Below are 15,462 nucleotides of genomic sequence, written 5' to 3' on the forward strand. Positions count from 1 at the left end.
AAAGTGACTAAGTACTTATAATACCTGCAGTGCCAAAAAGACAGATTGCTCTGATGTAATTATGCATAATGACTCTGAGATGCCTAATGATTTAAAAGTGAAAGTACCAGTAAATGAACATGTGACAGAAATTGCAAGTACATCTAAAAGAGAGGTACGGTTTAACCTAGAGCTAAATCAAACATTGGAGATTTGTACAAATGAAAAAGGAAAACCTGAAATTCCAAAAGAACGACGAGACAGATTTAAGAAAAATGACTCATGCATGGGGAATACCAGTGAACAGGGAGTAAGTGATGATGCTATAACTCTTTCCCTGGGCAGTCAAAACAATGACCAAACACAGGCAGAAAAAAGAAATACTCAAAAGGAGGGCACAGGTCAATCACCTGAAGAATTCTTTGAGCCACATGTTTTTGAAGAAGTTAAAAAGACTGGTATCATATTAAATAACCACAAAAGCACAGAATGCCAAGTGATGTTGTTACACATGTTCAGTTGGAGGATTGTAATGTGACCTCTGATGATACCTGGATGGATGGGCGAACGGTGGCCACACTCCAAAAAACCTCTGAACATGGAGAAATGAATAAAGTCTCTCACACAGAAATGGGCAAAAAGGAGGGAAAAATGTCTTTCCGTTTACCAATGTGTTTAGCCAAAAGTGAAAAAGGCCTGAGAAATATGGGCCCTGAAATCAGTAAGAATGTGCACTTCTTATGTGTGTTAGAGGAAGTTGAAGACAGGTATTATGCTCCCATCACTGTAGAAGAAAAAATGCAATACATTTGCAATGATTGACACTGGCGCACAGGCCACAATTATATCTAAAGAATTGGTAAAGAGTATCAATGAAGGGAGATCCCCACAGAATCAGATCACAGTGAAGGAAAATCAAAGTCCAATGCATAGTTTTAATGGGGAGGCGGTGCCCATCATAGGTATCACTGAGGTTGACCTAAAGATAGGAAAACACAGAATGAAACAAGAGGTATTGATCACATCTATTTGTGAAATTCCATTTTTGATGGGAACAGATTGCCTGAAAAGATTGTCCCCTCTCATAGATGGGGTGAATGGAGTACTGTGGTCCTTAACCAAAAAACCATTAAGACCTAAGAAACTAAGATCACAAAACAGCAATATAAATGAATGTCACACCATTGCCAAAACAAATGATGCAGTGGAGGTATATTTCCAGAATAGCTGCATACCTAGCGTCACTGTTATATTAATGTGTCAAGATAAAATGCAGAGTGAAGATGAGAAACAATCTGTACAAATATACTTGGACCCAATGAAAAAATGGCAAACTGCCATAGATGAGCACACATTACGTTTTTATTTAAATGAGAAAACATGCAAACAGAACACTGCTCCTAAAACAAATACAGAAAAACACATCACCACTCTTGCTGAAATACACATGGAAGATGAGCAACCATGGGTTCACATAGGTATAAATGACTATTCTAAAACAACGAAACCCATTTTAGCACTTGAACAGGAAAGGAGTTGCATTAATGAGAAATTGTTGCAAAAAATAATGGAGAGGGAGGAGATTCCGAAATTTAGAATTAAAAACCAATATGTCTCTGGTTTGGATAGCTCAGACTTTGAAAACCGAATTGCAGGTAGATGCCTGCTGAAAATTAGTATTGGACAAAAAACTATTCACAATAATGTTTGGATAGTGAGGGGGACACAAAATGACTTTTACATGGGCAATGATATAATGCACAGAATATGTATGGTGTTAGATTTCCTTAATCAAAAAATATGGTCACGCCTAGGTGGGCCGGCACCTGAATTTGAAGACAAAAGAAGGGCTTATCATTGCGCACAACTGGTCCCATATGCAATTGAATTACAGCTGAGGAAGGATACTAATATCCCTGCATTCACCAAACAGGTTACAATAACACTGAAATGCAAAAATGGACAGCAGATGGAAGACTCTGATGCATTTGTGTGCTTGAATGAATCCATAAGACAGCAAGGCCTGGATTATGAATGCATTCCATTGATAGATATTGGTTTGTTTGTTTGTTTGTTTATTTTATTTCTATAGCGCTCCAGACCCGGGAGTAAAAGGGCGCTTAGTACAAGTTACAAGGCACAGTACATGGTAAAAACAGTAACAGTAGGGCAGCAGATATATACAGAATATACAGACAGTAGAGGTAATAGCAACCAAATCAAGATAAAATGAGACCGATGCAATATGTACAATTTATAGCTAAGTCTAACTTAACGGTTGACTTTTTGTCAGAAGCCACCCAAGTTTCCTGAACGACTGGAGGGATTTGGCAGACTTAATATTCAGTGGCAGGGCGTTCCAGAGTTGGGAGGCGAGGACAGAGAAGCTCGAGCCTCCGGCTCTTTTAGAGGTAAATCTAGGTACTGTAAGACATAAGGTATTGGACGATCTCGTGGTTCTGATGGAAGATTTCATGGTGAATTTATATGTAAGGCAGGGGGGGCTAGATGGTTGAGAGCTTTGTAAGTAAGGCAGAGGGTTTTGAGATCAATTTTATGTTGGATAGTAAGCCATTTACATGTAGTTCTAGTGGCCGAGATGTGCTCACACCTGGGAATGTTTAGCGCTGCCCGTAACACATTATTTTGGAGGACTTGGAGTTTACTTATTATCGCTTGTTTGGCACCTAAGTAGAGGCTATTGCAGTAGTCTAACTTAGATTGTATAAGAGCTCTCGCTAGCGTGAGGCAACTGTTAGAGGAGAGAAATGGTCTACAGGCTCCAATTAGTTTACCTGTATAGGCAGTGACTGAAGCAGTTGAGTTGACTTGTTTGATGAGGTTAATATTGGCATCGAGATAGAAGCCAAGTGTTTTCAAATTTTTGGTGACCGGGATGGTATTGCCATCAATTATGATGTTGGAGTAGTTGGGACTTAGTTTTTGTAAGTTGTTCGGTGAGCCAACAATGAGCAGTTCGGTCTTCTCGTCATTCAGGCAGAGGGCATGTGTGGCCATCCATGCCTGAATGACAGAGAAGATTTCATTGATCCTAGCTACATCAGTATTGTAGTTGCCCGAGATGGTGAGGAGTATCTGGGTGTCGTCCGCGTAGTTTGTGTAGGTGACACCCAAATGGTCCAGTTTATCAAAGAGGGGCTTTGTAAAGATATTGTATAGGGTTGTTGAAACACAAGAGCCTTGTGGGACACCGCAAGTGATAGGGATGGGGTCTGCTGCAGCCACCAGAGAGAAGACTCTCATGGTTCTATTGGCCAGGAAGGACTGTATCCACGAGACAGCAGAGGGGGAAAAGTGGGCGGCAACGGAGAGGTGGTTGCAGAGTATCTTATGGTCAACCAGGTCGAAGGCTGCTGAGAGGTCTAAGAGGAGTAGGATAGCAGCCTTGCCCTTATCTTTGATTTCGTCAATCTGACTTTTAAGATTAACAAGGGCGGTTTCTGTTCCATGTTGAGGTCGGAAGCCAGACTGACGCAATCCGAGTAATTGGTTGGACTCTAGGTAATGCTGAATTTGCAAGTAAGGAACTCTGTCAAGGATTGTTAACAGGAAGGGAATGGTAGTGATAGGCCTGTAATTAGTAGGGATGGGTGGGTCCAGGGTCTGTTTTTTTAGTAGCGGGAGGACCCATGACTGTTTCAAATTATTGGGTACCGAATTGGTAGAGAATGACACATTTATGAGCTTAGAAATGAAGGGGGCGAGGTCTCTTGCTGCATCTTTTATAATCTGTGCAGGGCAACTGTCCCCTTTGCAGTTAGACGGTTTGAGTGAAGTTATGATTTTTTGCACTTCTAGTGCGGTTACTTTTTTGAAGGAGAAGCCATAGTTAGTGTTAGAGGTGGTAGGTGGACTGGGGATTTGGGGGGCTAAAGGTGTGGCTACTATTGGAAAGTTGTAGTCTTTTATTTGCAATTTTTGTTTGTAGGCCAGTGATTTTGTTCGCAAGGGCATCTTGGATGCTAGTGCACCAGAGTTGGTCTTTCACGGACAAGTCCGTAGGTGGAATGGGGTTTTCTAACTCCTTCAAGATGGTGAATAATTCTTTGGTATTGGAACTAGCATTGCTTATTCTTTTAATATAGGCATCCTTTTTTGTGCAAATTATTTCTTTTTTATATAGGGAGGATGCATTAGTAAGATTGATTTTATGTTCCTCTGATGGGTTCATTTTCCAAAGGGTTTCCATTTTGGACTTTTTATTTCTTAGAATTTTAAGTTCTGGTGTGTACCATGAGTTAAGATGTGCTTTAGGTTTACCTTTACGTAGTTTTAGAGGGGCAACAAGATCGATAGCTTTGGTCATGGTGTTATTGTAAGTGTCTACTAGTAGGTTAAGGTCCGATGAGTTGGGAACCATATTTAGAGTGGGTAGAACCAGTGGGATGAGGGAATCAGTGGTGAAGTTCCGCTTATTTCTCGTCAGACAAGCTGGTGCTGGTGGGCACTGTCTATAGTGTGGGTTATTAGTGCTGATGTCAAATGAAAGTAGGAAATGGTCGGTCCATATAAGTGGTTGTGGGTCCTTGCAGATAATGTTACAGTTGTGGGCAGTGAGCCAGTCTAAAGTTCTGCCTTTCTGATGTGTGGGTAGGGTATTAAGTTGAGTGTAGTTCTGTTCGTGTAAGTGTATTAGCGAAGGGAGGATGCTGGAATGTCATGAGGATCGTTGTATCCCAGGTTAAAATCACCTAGAATAATGTTCTGTGATAAAGGTTTAGATTTTTCAGCTATGAGGGAGGTTATGTCTTCCTCAAAGGAACCTATGGGACCAGGAGGTCTGTATATTAGTTCTAGGGTGATAGTATTCTTAGGGGTGGTTTGAATTTTAATGGATAGTTGTTCACAGGAGTTTAGAGGAAGGGAGGTCACAGATCTAAGCGAGGATTTGAATATAAGTGCTACACCTCCTCCACAGGCATTAGGTCTGTCGGCCCTGAGGATAGAGTAGATGTCTGGAACCGTGAGGGTCAGAGAGGGACCAGCTGTGGCATGTAGCCAGGTTTCTGTGGTGGCGAGGAAATCTAGGTTTGCTGAGCAGATGATGTCGGCAATTTCTGTGGGGTGGGCCACGAGGGATCTAACATTGAGTAGGGCTCCTTTGAGTGGCATAGTATTTGCAATGATGTTTTTATTAGTGACTTTGGTTGTAGGATTATTGGTCATTTTGTTAAGTAAAGTGGGGAGTCTGCAACCTAGTCTGTTGTTACGGGTCATGATGGGTCTGTAAAAATTATGGTGAATAATAAAGGTTGCCAAGATATTCATTTAGAGGAAAACTCCTCATTAGGAATGGCTATACAAAAATCACATTTTAATGCAGATCTAAATAACATGGTGATTGGAAACATACCTGAAAAATATGTAGATGCCAAAGGTGAGTTGCCAGAATACCTGAATTCTCAGCCCAAAGGAATATTTAAAATTCTTTCTATGTACCCTTATGATTCAAATGAGACAATGTGCTGTCATCAATAGGACAGCTTTACAGAGAGACACAGCCACACAATTAGAGGAAAGCACAGAGATTCCTCTACTGGAAGATTTTCCAGAATTTTCAAAAATGGTGGAGCAGATTTTATCAACGGATGCATGCGACAGCGATGAGGATAGAAATGAATTGAGGAATAATTGAGGAATATATTTATGGAGTTTAAAGATGTATTTGCAAAAGATGCTTATGATTGCGGTCTAACTAATTTACATGTGGCCACTCTACCGGAAGGGTGTAGTAGAAACCCAGTATTTGTGCGCCAGTATAGATTACCACTGGCATGTTTAGAGTCATTGGCAGAGATAATTAAACATTTGGAGTCTCAGGGAATTATCAGGCCTATTCATAGCACATCCAACACACCTATTTTAGGTATGTTAAAGCCAAATGGTCAATGGCGACTATGTGCAGATTTAAGAGAATTAAATAAAAGAGTGCCAGTATCCAGATGGGCACTGCCATTCATTGAACAAGGCCTAGCTCAGGTACATGGTTCAAAAGTGTTTACCACGTTAGATCTCACCTCTGGATATTGGTGCGTGCCATTGGCAGAGGAGATTCAGAATTTATTTTCATTTTCATTTCATAAGACTCAATGGCCCTCATTACAACCCAGGCGTTAAGGGGTTAACAGTGCCGTAAAAGGTGGCGGCGCCGTTAAACCCTTAACGCCTGATTACGAGGTCCCTTTGCGGGTGGCACTTTAACGCCTGCTTTTAGCAGGCGTTAAAAAACCAACCCACAAAGGGACCTTGGTGCTAAGTACGGTGCCGCAATTTGCGGCACCGTACTTAGCGCCTTCCCCATTCCCATTGAGCCCTATGGGCCAAAAATGGGAATGGGGAAGGGCCAATGGCGGCATGGGGAATTACCACCCTGCCAACCTCGGAATTGGGCGCTAATTCCCCACTCCACCATGGCGGAGTCGGTAAGTTACCGGCATGGACCATGGTGCTATTAGCACCATGGTGCAACGCCTGGGTCGTAATGAGGGCCAATATGCATGGGTTAGAGTTCCATTTGGGTATGTCAATAGTGGGAGTGAATTTGGAATATTTTTGAGAAAGGCCATGCCTGATGCAGCGGAAAGGAGGTACCATAGTTTATGTGGATGATGTACTGATAAAAAATGAGAGCTTGAAAAACCATTTTGATGAAATAAGACATGTTCTTGGACAATTGCAGAAAGCAGGCGCCAAAGTATCTTTACAGAAAGCACAATGGTGCAAGAATAAAGTGAATTTTCTAGGCCATGAAAAACTGAACATGGACTAAACCCACAAAAGAAGAAAATAGAGGCCATACAAAAACTAAAAGACCCTAAAAATGTGAAATGGGTAAAAAGTTTATTAGGAATGAAAGGCTATAACAGGAAATTCATTGAAAATGATGCTGAAATTACTCAACCATTGACTAAACTGCTAAAGGTGAATACACCCTGGAAATGGGAAAAAGAGCAGTCTGAGGCAGTGGCTAAATTAAAGGAATGTCTTGCAAAGGCGCCATGTTTAGCATACCCCATAAAGGATAGGGATTTCTTTATAGAAATAGGTTTCTCTGAACATTGTATGTCAGCAGAGTTATCACAAAAACATGATTTGAATCACAAAACCATTGCCTATGCAAGCAAGGCATTTTCCCAAGTAGAAATTAAATTCAGTGAATGTGAAAAGGCCCTTTGGACCACTGTGTGGGCGCTACAGCATTTCCGCCCCATTGTTCAGGGAGAAAAGGTGATTATTGAGACAAATCATCAACCCTTGCAGTTTTTAGAGAGTAAAAGAATTAGGTCAGGTAATCTAGCACAGTCCAGAATCACTTCATGGACGCTGGCATTGCAGGGTTTTCCTGTAGAAGTGAGATATGGCCAAAATAAAAAGTGCCCAGTTGCTCAAGGTTTAGCAGATCTACATGACTGTGCAGCTGAACATGTATCAAACGAAGTAGAAGTGGAATCTAGTTTACAGGAATTTGGACAATCATCACACAAAGCTTTTGATGAAAAGACATGCAAGGATTTACCAACTGTATATGTTGACGGTTGTGCTTTTCACATTGAAAATGACAGTGATAAACAATTAGTATCAGGGATAGGAAATGTCTGGTTGAAATGTGAAGGAATCCCCAGTATAGGGGTGAGGATTGGAGCTAGGAGCAGCCAAGTAGTGGAATTGGCAGCCATTTATAAAGCAATTGCTACTACAGTTGATAATAAATTTAATGAGATTGTCCTGGTGACTGATTCTGATTATGCACGAAATAGCTTTGTGGAATATTTACCTGGGTGGAAAGCGAGAGGCATGGTTACAAACAACAAAAAGCCACTTAATCATGGAAAATGATACAAGCCATAGACAAATTGGTGTCAGAGAATGATTTAACAATATACTGGAGAAAAATTTGTGGACATTTAAAGACTCCAGGAGAGGATAAGGAGGGGAATGATAAGGCAGATCACCTGGCTAAAATTGGGGCTGTGATGGGAGAATTGCTACCTATTGAACATTTACTTGGTGAAATACAAATTGATGCAGTAACAAGCTCTAAAACGCCAAAGGAGGTAGAGCAACCAGTGGTACAGTGGAGTTATGATACACCAGATCAAGATCTGATTAAGGCACAAAAGGATGATCCAATGTTGGGAATCTATTATAATCATTTGATATACCCTGAACAAAACCCTTTTAACAGAAAATGAATGTTTGGGAAAAGAAGAGTTGAGGGTGCTATGAAAGAATAAAAAACGAATTAGACTACAGGATGGACTCATGATTAGAGAGTCCATAACAGGACAGATACAGTGGCTGGTACCCCTTTCATTCAGAGGGCTAATGCTACACCATGCACATGATGCAATAACTGCAGGCCACCAAGGTTCACAAAAAACATTGGAGATACTGAAAGAGTATGCTTACTGGCCACATATGTCCCAAGATGTGGAATTATATACTAGAGGATGTTTAGTATGTGCCCATTTTAAACCTGCTTCACCAATGCATAGGGCCCCATTAATGAAAAGAGGCTTAACTCTTCCATGGTCAGATTTGCAAATAGACTATGTAGGGCCTGTAAAGAGGTCGAGCAGGGGGAACCGTTATATTTTGAGTGTGGTGTGTTTGATGTCAAAATGGATTGAGTGTATTCCTGTACCAGATTGTAGTGCGCAAACAGCAGCTACATTAGTGGTGAATCACGTATTTTCAAGGTTTGGGTTACCACAAAGAATAGAATCAGACAGAGGAATTCATTTGACAAGCGCTTTAATAAGTAAGGTATGGCAAATACTGGGAGTGAAAAGGAAATTACACATTGCGTATAGAGCTGCTTCTTCTGGGGAAGTTGAACGTTGTAATAGGTCCGTTGTAGACATATTAAAGAAGTTTGTAGCAGAAGCAGGTTCCAGCTGGGATTTACGTTTACCTTTGGTTTTGATGGCAATCAGATCAACTCCTGCCAAAGCAACAGGTATTAGCCCCCATGAGGTTTTGACAGGTAGGAGGATGGTGTTACCACAACACCTGCTATACAGAACACATGAGCAGACACTTGTAAGTGCATCTACAGTTCATTATACATGGATGAGCTGAGGAAGCATTTACAACATGCATTTGCTTTTGTGCAGCGAAATCTAGAAAGAGCTGCTGACAGTGCAAAGTCATATTATGATAAAAAGACATCAGTGAAAGAGTATTGTGTGGGGGATCAGGTGTACAAATTTCATTTTGGAAAAAGTTAACAGAAAAATTCAAAATTTCTGGCAGCCTGGCAGGGGCCATTTCGAATTATAGATAAGATATCTCCCGTAGTGTACACAATTTTGAAAACTGAAGGTGAAACAGCAACAGAACAGTTTGTTCATGTAAATCAAATCAAGCCATGGTACCCCAAACATGAGGTAAGGAGACTTGAACGTGTAGAAACAGATAGAGTCCCTTAAATACATTTTTTTAAAAATAAGTAAATGAGGTTAGTCATAGAGCAGCGACAGAGAAATAAAAATAGATGTGATTGATTATTGTGATGGAACACAAATACTGTGACATATATATATATATATATATATATATGTATAAAAAAAATGGGGGCTGAAACTGATGGAGTTATTTTACAAAATTAAAATGTGGTAAATGTTGAATGCTATTTTATGTATGTTTGTTTTGTCTCTTTAACATGTGTTTAATTTCAGAAGGCGAAAGGGGGGAATGGCGCGGAAAAAGATGGGGGTGGTGCTCGTTGCACAAACGGGCTACCCCGGGGGAACAGGTATTGAACCTGAAGAGGCATGCCCCCGGGGAGAAAACGGAATGCCTTGAGAAGTGGTAAGGAGACAGTAGGGACCAAGGGATAGTTAGGGAGGAAGTGGATTTATTTATTCAATTGTTGGGAAAAATGAAAGTGTTGAATTATTAATTGGTTGTTTAAAATAGTTTTTTAGTTTGTAAGCCCAGGGAGCCATGTAAGTGGTTATTTGTAAGCTTTGGCCTTTCACATTAAAGCAACCTTTTCCCCTATAAATGAGTCTGGGTTTTTGAGCAGTAAGCCAAAAGGAGGATCATGAATTATGTTCCAGGTCCCTGAGGAGGTAGTGTGCTGAGGTAGGTGGGGCCTGTGAGTGGTATTGTGCGGAGATTGGAAGCAGGGCAGTCGGGAGGAGACCGGCAGGTGGAGTGAGTAGGAGGCATGTATCGCTTTCAGCCGTCCCAGAAGTGAAAAAGGGCGGGGTTCCCGGGTTCCGGGTTGTATTGCTTGTAGTGAGCCGCATTAGAAGGGGCAGCCAGCGTGCGTAAAATTATTGTAGGAACCTGTGTTTCTTTGTTGTCAGGGCAAAGCCACAGGCAAACGGAGCCACACTGTGGGCCTCACTGTTCACAGCACACTGGGAAACGGTATTAACAATTAACAACTCAATGGGAATCATCAGCTTATGGTTTTACAAAGGTTTGCTTCAGGCAACTATAAAACATATGCGAAAAGGCAACGCCGCACGGGAGTAAAAACGAATTGCTGATACTGAGTGTGCGGGGGTAAAACAAAAGGAGGTGTGCAACGAGGGGGAAAGGTATTGTGTAACTGTATAAATCACGCAAATTTGTAGATTTGGGGCACGTTTAAGTAAAACAACACAGAGAGGGAGAAAGAAGCCTGTTGGGTCACCAGAGTATTAGAAGAAGGTGGAAAGAGGCTGGTTTGTGCACAATAGTGCTGGGGTGAGGTTTTTTTGTCAACAGCATGGCCGTGGGTTTGATCTTTTAACATGGATTCAACAAACTTGGCAGCCATAATTGCACTACTGCAGGTGAAGGACCAGGATAATATATTGGGGGCACTATCAGGGACAACCCGAGGAGGCAGGTGTGGTGGCCGGGGTGGAAGGCAAGGAACCCTCATTAGCAAGGCCACAGCGAAAGAACATGGACCCCAGGGCTGCCTCCCCTGGCCAAGAAAAGAAAAGGGAGTAAAAAAGTGGTAGCAACGGCGCCTGCACCCATAGCAACAATAGTGATTACTACTCTTACTCCTGTGGCTCCAATTGTGCAGGAAGGAGGGGGTGCAGAGTATGGGGACACAAGTTCCCCGATAAGCATGGGAGGCATGCAATGGGTACCCGGGGAAGTAGGCTGGCCGGCGGCGCTGCTGCCCGCAGGGGCACCAGTAAGCACGGCAGGTCCCCCCCAGCCCCCGTTGATGATATGACAGGTTATGGAAGAAGGGGACAGTGGACTCATGGGGGGGACAATGGGTTACCCCTGGTGGCCTAATTGGTGGTAGGGACCGGGGTACAATTGGGGTCCACAATTTTCCGGCTCCCCTGATTGGGGCAGGCTGGCCTTTTGGAGGTAACCAGGTGGGTTAGAACGGGGGGCCACAGCACGACACCTGGGGCTCGGCCCCATGGAATTAGGGTACACAAGGGGGGAGAGGGATGGAGTGGCAGCAGAATGATATGGAACCCCCAAGACAACCAACGCCACAGCAGCAGAACAGGGCAGAGGGCCAGGGGGTTCATTAATGCAGGGCCCGGCGCACTGGCGGAAAGCTGCCCATGGGGCACTAGTAGGGGCAGAGACTACATCAGGCGAGGCAGAAACGAGGGGCACGGGACTCCCGTGACAGGGAGCATTTGATCGGCACTTGATTCAAAGGCCAGGGAATATGGACATTGGCATGTAGAAGGCTCTGCATGGATAAACTACAGGAGTGCATGGTCATGGCTATTCCTGGCTGGGGAGCAGTATACCCCAGCTTTACATTGACCAATGGGCTTGTGCGGCAGCGCAGGGTTCCCAGAGGGAAAGAGGGAGTTTCTCTTAACCTGCTTTTATTTCAAGGGCCAGCTTTTCCCAAACCGATGTGGCCAAGACATCACCCAACTGTTCACTCTGGATGAACCACCCCTGATCTGAGAGTAACCTAACCCAGCACCCTGGAATCACAATGCAATCTCATCAAAAGACTGGCAACCCTACAAGCACTGAAACATAGAAAGTGTTCCAATGATCACTCACTGTGCTGTGTGCCTTGGTTCAGTTACCGATCTGAGGGTGGTGGATACGTTGTTACGGATAAAACAGGGCAAACATAATGGAGGACTTAATGAGGAGGAAAGTGCCTCATGAAGAAATTATCAAACAGATTATCCAGTTTTCGATAAGGAGTGGAACATTACACGGGAAGAACCACCAAAACCAGAACTTCCAACTGCCAAGCAGAGACAGGGCAGAGGGCCTGTGTTTTACTGCGCATGCACCTTCAAGCAGAAAAATAGAACCAGCGTAATAAAACGGTGGACTACCAGGAGATGGCGCCACTAGTTAGAAATCTCACCTAGTTTTCAGATCATGAATGGGGCCTTCCATGTTTGAAGTGCTGATGCTGTAATATCACGAAGGGCGATATCCATCACCCATTAGCAGGGTGAAAGCAGCTTCAAGAATTATGCAACGTCTATGATGAAACATGTAGTGTAATTATAGATATTTATAGATATGACAGACTATGCCTGGGGGGGTTGGGACTTAACATAAATTAGTAACTCTGGGAGTGATGCCTCATTCCATGATGGGCCAAACTGCTTAGAGTTTCTTCTTCATCTCAACGCCCTCTGGGGTCTCTACTCACTGTGCCGCTGCCCTTGCTGTCATGTTCCTGCCCCTCCACTGCCTTTGCCCGGTGTCACTTGGCCCGCCACCAGTGTCACTGTATTGGCATCACTCTCATCCACTCTGGCCTTCGCCGTCGCTCATGTCATCTGGTATTTCAGCGTGCTATATAAGAAATAGATATTATTGTTATCATGGCCGCTGCCAATCTCCTTTCGCGCCTAATGCCAGCCTCCTTTTCATGACGTCGGATCTCTGTTTGAGGCCAGCGATGCCATACATGCCAACCATCCTGATTTAGGGCAGATACTCCCTATTTGTCTGTCAAAAACGTTGCTATTTTTTTTTAATTTCTCCCTCCGAAAATATCTCTAACTCCAATGCAATTCAATGAGGAAATACAGTTCTCCCTCTTTCAATGACAAAATCTCCCTCTTTGGCAATCCAAAATGGTGGCATGTGTGTGACGCTCTCTGCAGCCACGCCTCCATTCCCTGGTCCAGACCTGGATTAGTAAAGTTATTGTATGGCGTTTCCTGACGGTTTGCAGAAGCTAATGATTTATAATATGTGCACGATACAGTCTACGACCGCATTTTTTAAACCCAGATTAAGAGTAAAGTGTATGTTAATGGGTTTTATAGAGTGCAGCCTGTGAAATGAATATGTAATCTTTGCACTTTGGTGTCTGCAAGCCAATGAGTCTGGCCTAGAAATTATAAAGGGTAAGACATGCTTCTGTTCTATTGAGATATTTACAAACTAATGTTTAACCTCTACATTTACGATACGAAGTCTGGTGCATTGGCTTTGCCAATGCTTGTCTTTTATGATACTATTTGTCTCCCAAACTCTCACCTAAAGGTGCACGTCTGTCCTGCATGTTCTTTTTTGTCACCTTCATTGTCCTATTGCACCCACTCTACTCTATCCTTAATTCCTTAGTAGTCTTTCATCCTACCTTCTCTCCCTTATTCTATTCCATCCTGACATTTTTCACTTCCTTCCAAATTTTACTTCCTTCCTTTCATTCCTTTTTCGATTCCTCATCCTCCCTTTGGTTCTTCGTTGCTCCCTATGCCCCCTATTCCACTTCCTTCTGTTTCCCTTTGTTCCATTTTTTCTTACCTAAAATCCTTAATCCCTCCTTTCTTCGTGGCCTCCCCAAATTCCACCCTCTTTCTTTCTTTCACAGTCTCTTCTCTTTCTCCGCTCTTTTACCCCCTATGTAGCATCATCGATGGGGTTCATCAGTGTCTGATTTGAAGATGTTAATAAGTCTAAGCACCCTTTGCAAAAGGGAACTTCTTCAGTCGCTCATGCCGCCTCCCCTTTCCCACTGCCTGGGACCTCTGAGGCCGCCCGAGCAGTTGGAAGAGTTTTCTTGAGCAAAGACATAGCCGTTGGCTTTGACTATGCTTGTTAATCTTTTTATTTCAGGAATGCTTCTGCCAGCTACACCATCATCTGAAGAGGCTGTCTGTCGAGCCACTGACTGAATGAACAGCTAATATACCAGGTTGTGAAAAATAATGATTAGGGTAATTATGTAGGCGCACAATTGAAGCCGTTTTAATCAAATGGAAAATGTTATTCAGTTCTCAATGGTGTGCGGGGGAGTATTGGCTTCCAATTATGTAATTCGCCTAATTCCTAGGTGAACTTCCTGACCCAGGAACCAGGGCTGTTGCCCTCGTGGCGGGCGCATGTTTGATCTGTCACTTAAAAGGAAGCCGAGGCCCAGTCGAGCCTCATGTCCAGGAGATTTCATTACAGTGCAGCGGAGCTGTCCAGGTAATTGCATGTTCAGTCCCGGGGCGTATCTGCGCTCTATGCAGATATGCCGTGTCAGGCTGAAGCAAAGCCATCCTGGAGACGCAGCCCTAATGCCAAGCTATTTTTTATATAGATGTCATGACCACTTAGGGTTAGAATAATGCCTGCTGTGCGAGGGCATAAACAAAGCGCACCTTCAAACAATGAAAACATCTATATGTTACATTATGCATCGGGCTGTATATTAATCGAGATACTAGCAGGCAAGAAACAAATGAGCGTTAGCACGAGATGTAAACTTCATAGGACATGATGTCTGAAGGCTGGTCTTATCTGGTGAAGTCGAAATAAATTGGAGGCTTGCTTTCAGCAAAATGGAGATGACGAACGCCAGTGTTGTTATCCGTGGAAATCCGCTAGCTTGTTTCCTGTGCATCTCCAGGGAAAGCAATCCTGTTAGAGTGGAATAGGCTTGACTTGGTTCGATACAGAACTTGATACCTTCCACTGATGTATTTATTTATTTATAGTCAATTTCTCCGGCTTCCGTGAAACACAGTCCCTTCATAGGGCCACAAGTAGAAAGGTGGGAATAGGAGGAACTGATCTTCAAAGACTTGTCTTCTTCAGATAGGGCAAGTGCTAGGGAAGGGAAAGGAGGTTGCATGCAGGGTGCACCGAGGGACGCAATTACAGGTAAAACAATTGCATGGTACAGGCCAGTACCCAAATGAACCATAAAGAACACGCACAATCCAGGGAGACCAAAGGGGACTGGGCTGGCGAGCAAGGAAGGGGTAAGAGACTGTTACCCAAGTGCTCCTGAGAGCAAATGAAAGTGAAAGGACCAGCCCTGAATCCACGGACATAGCAAGTAGTAGAGGTGCAACTACCAAAAGACCCTTGATGTGATGCTGCAGAGAGAGGAAGGGTCCTGGGGAATGGGTCCAAAGCCAAGGAGCCAAGCGCAATAGGATGTAAACCCTGAGGGTCAAATAGTTACTTGAAGAGGGTGGTCTTCGCTGTTTTCCTGAATTGGGAAATACTTACTTCTCCTGCAGAGAGAGGTAAGGTGTTCCAGAGAGTCGCACT

Source organism: Ambystoma mexicanum, chromosome 8, assembly GCF_040938575.1.
Source record: "Ambystoma mexicanum isolate Mex_15411 chromosome 8, UKY_AmexF1_1, whole genome shotgun sequence".
Lineage (NCBI taxonomy): Eukaryota > Metazoa > Chordata > Amphibia > Caudata > Ambystomatidae > Ambystoma > Ambystoma mexicanum.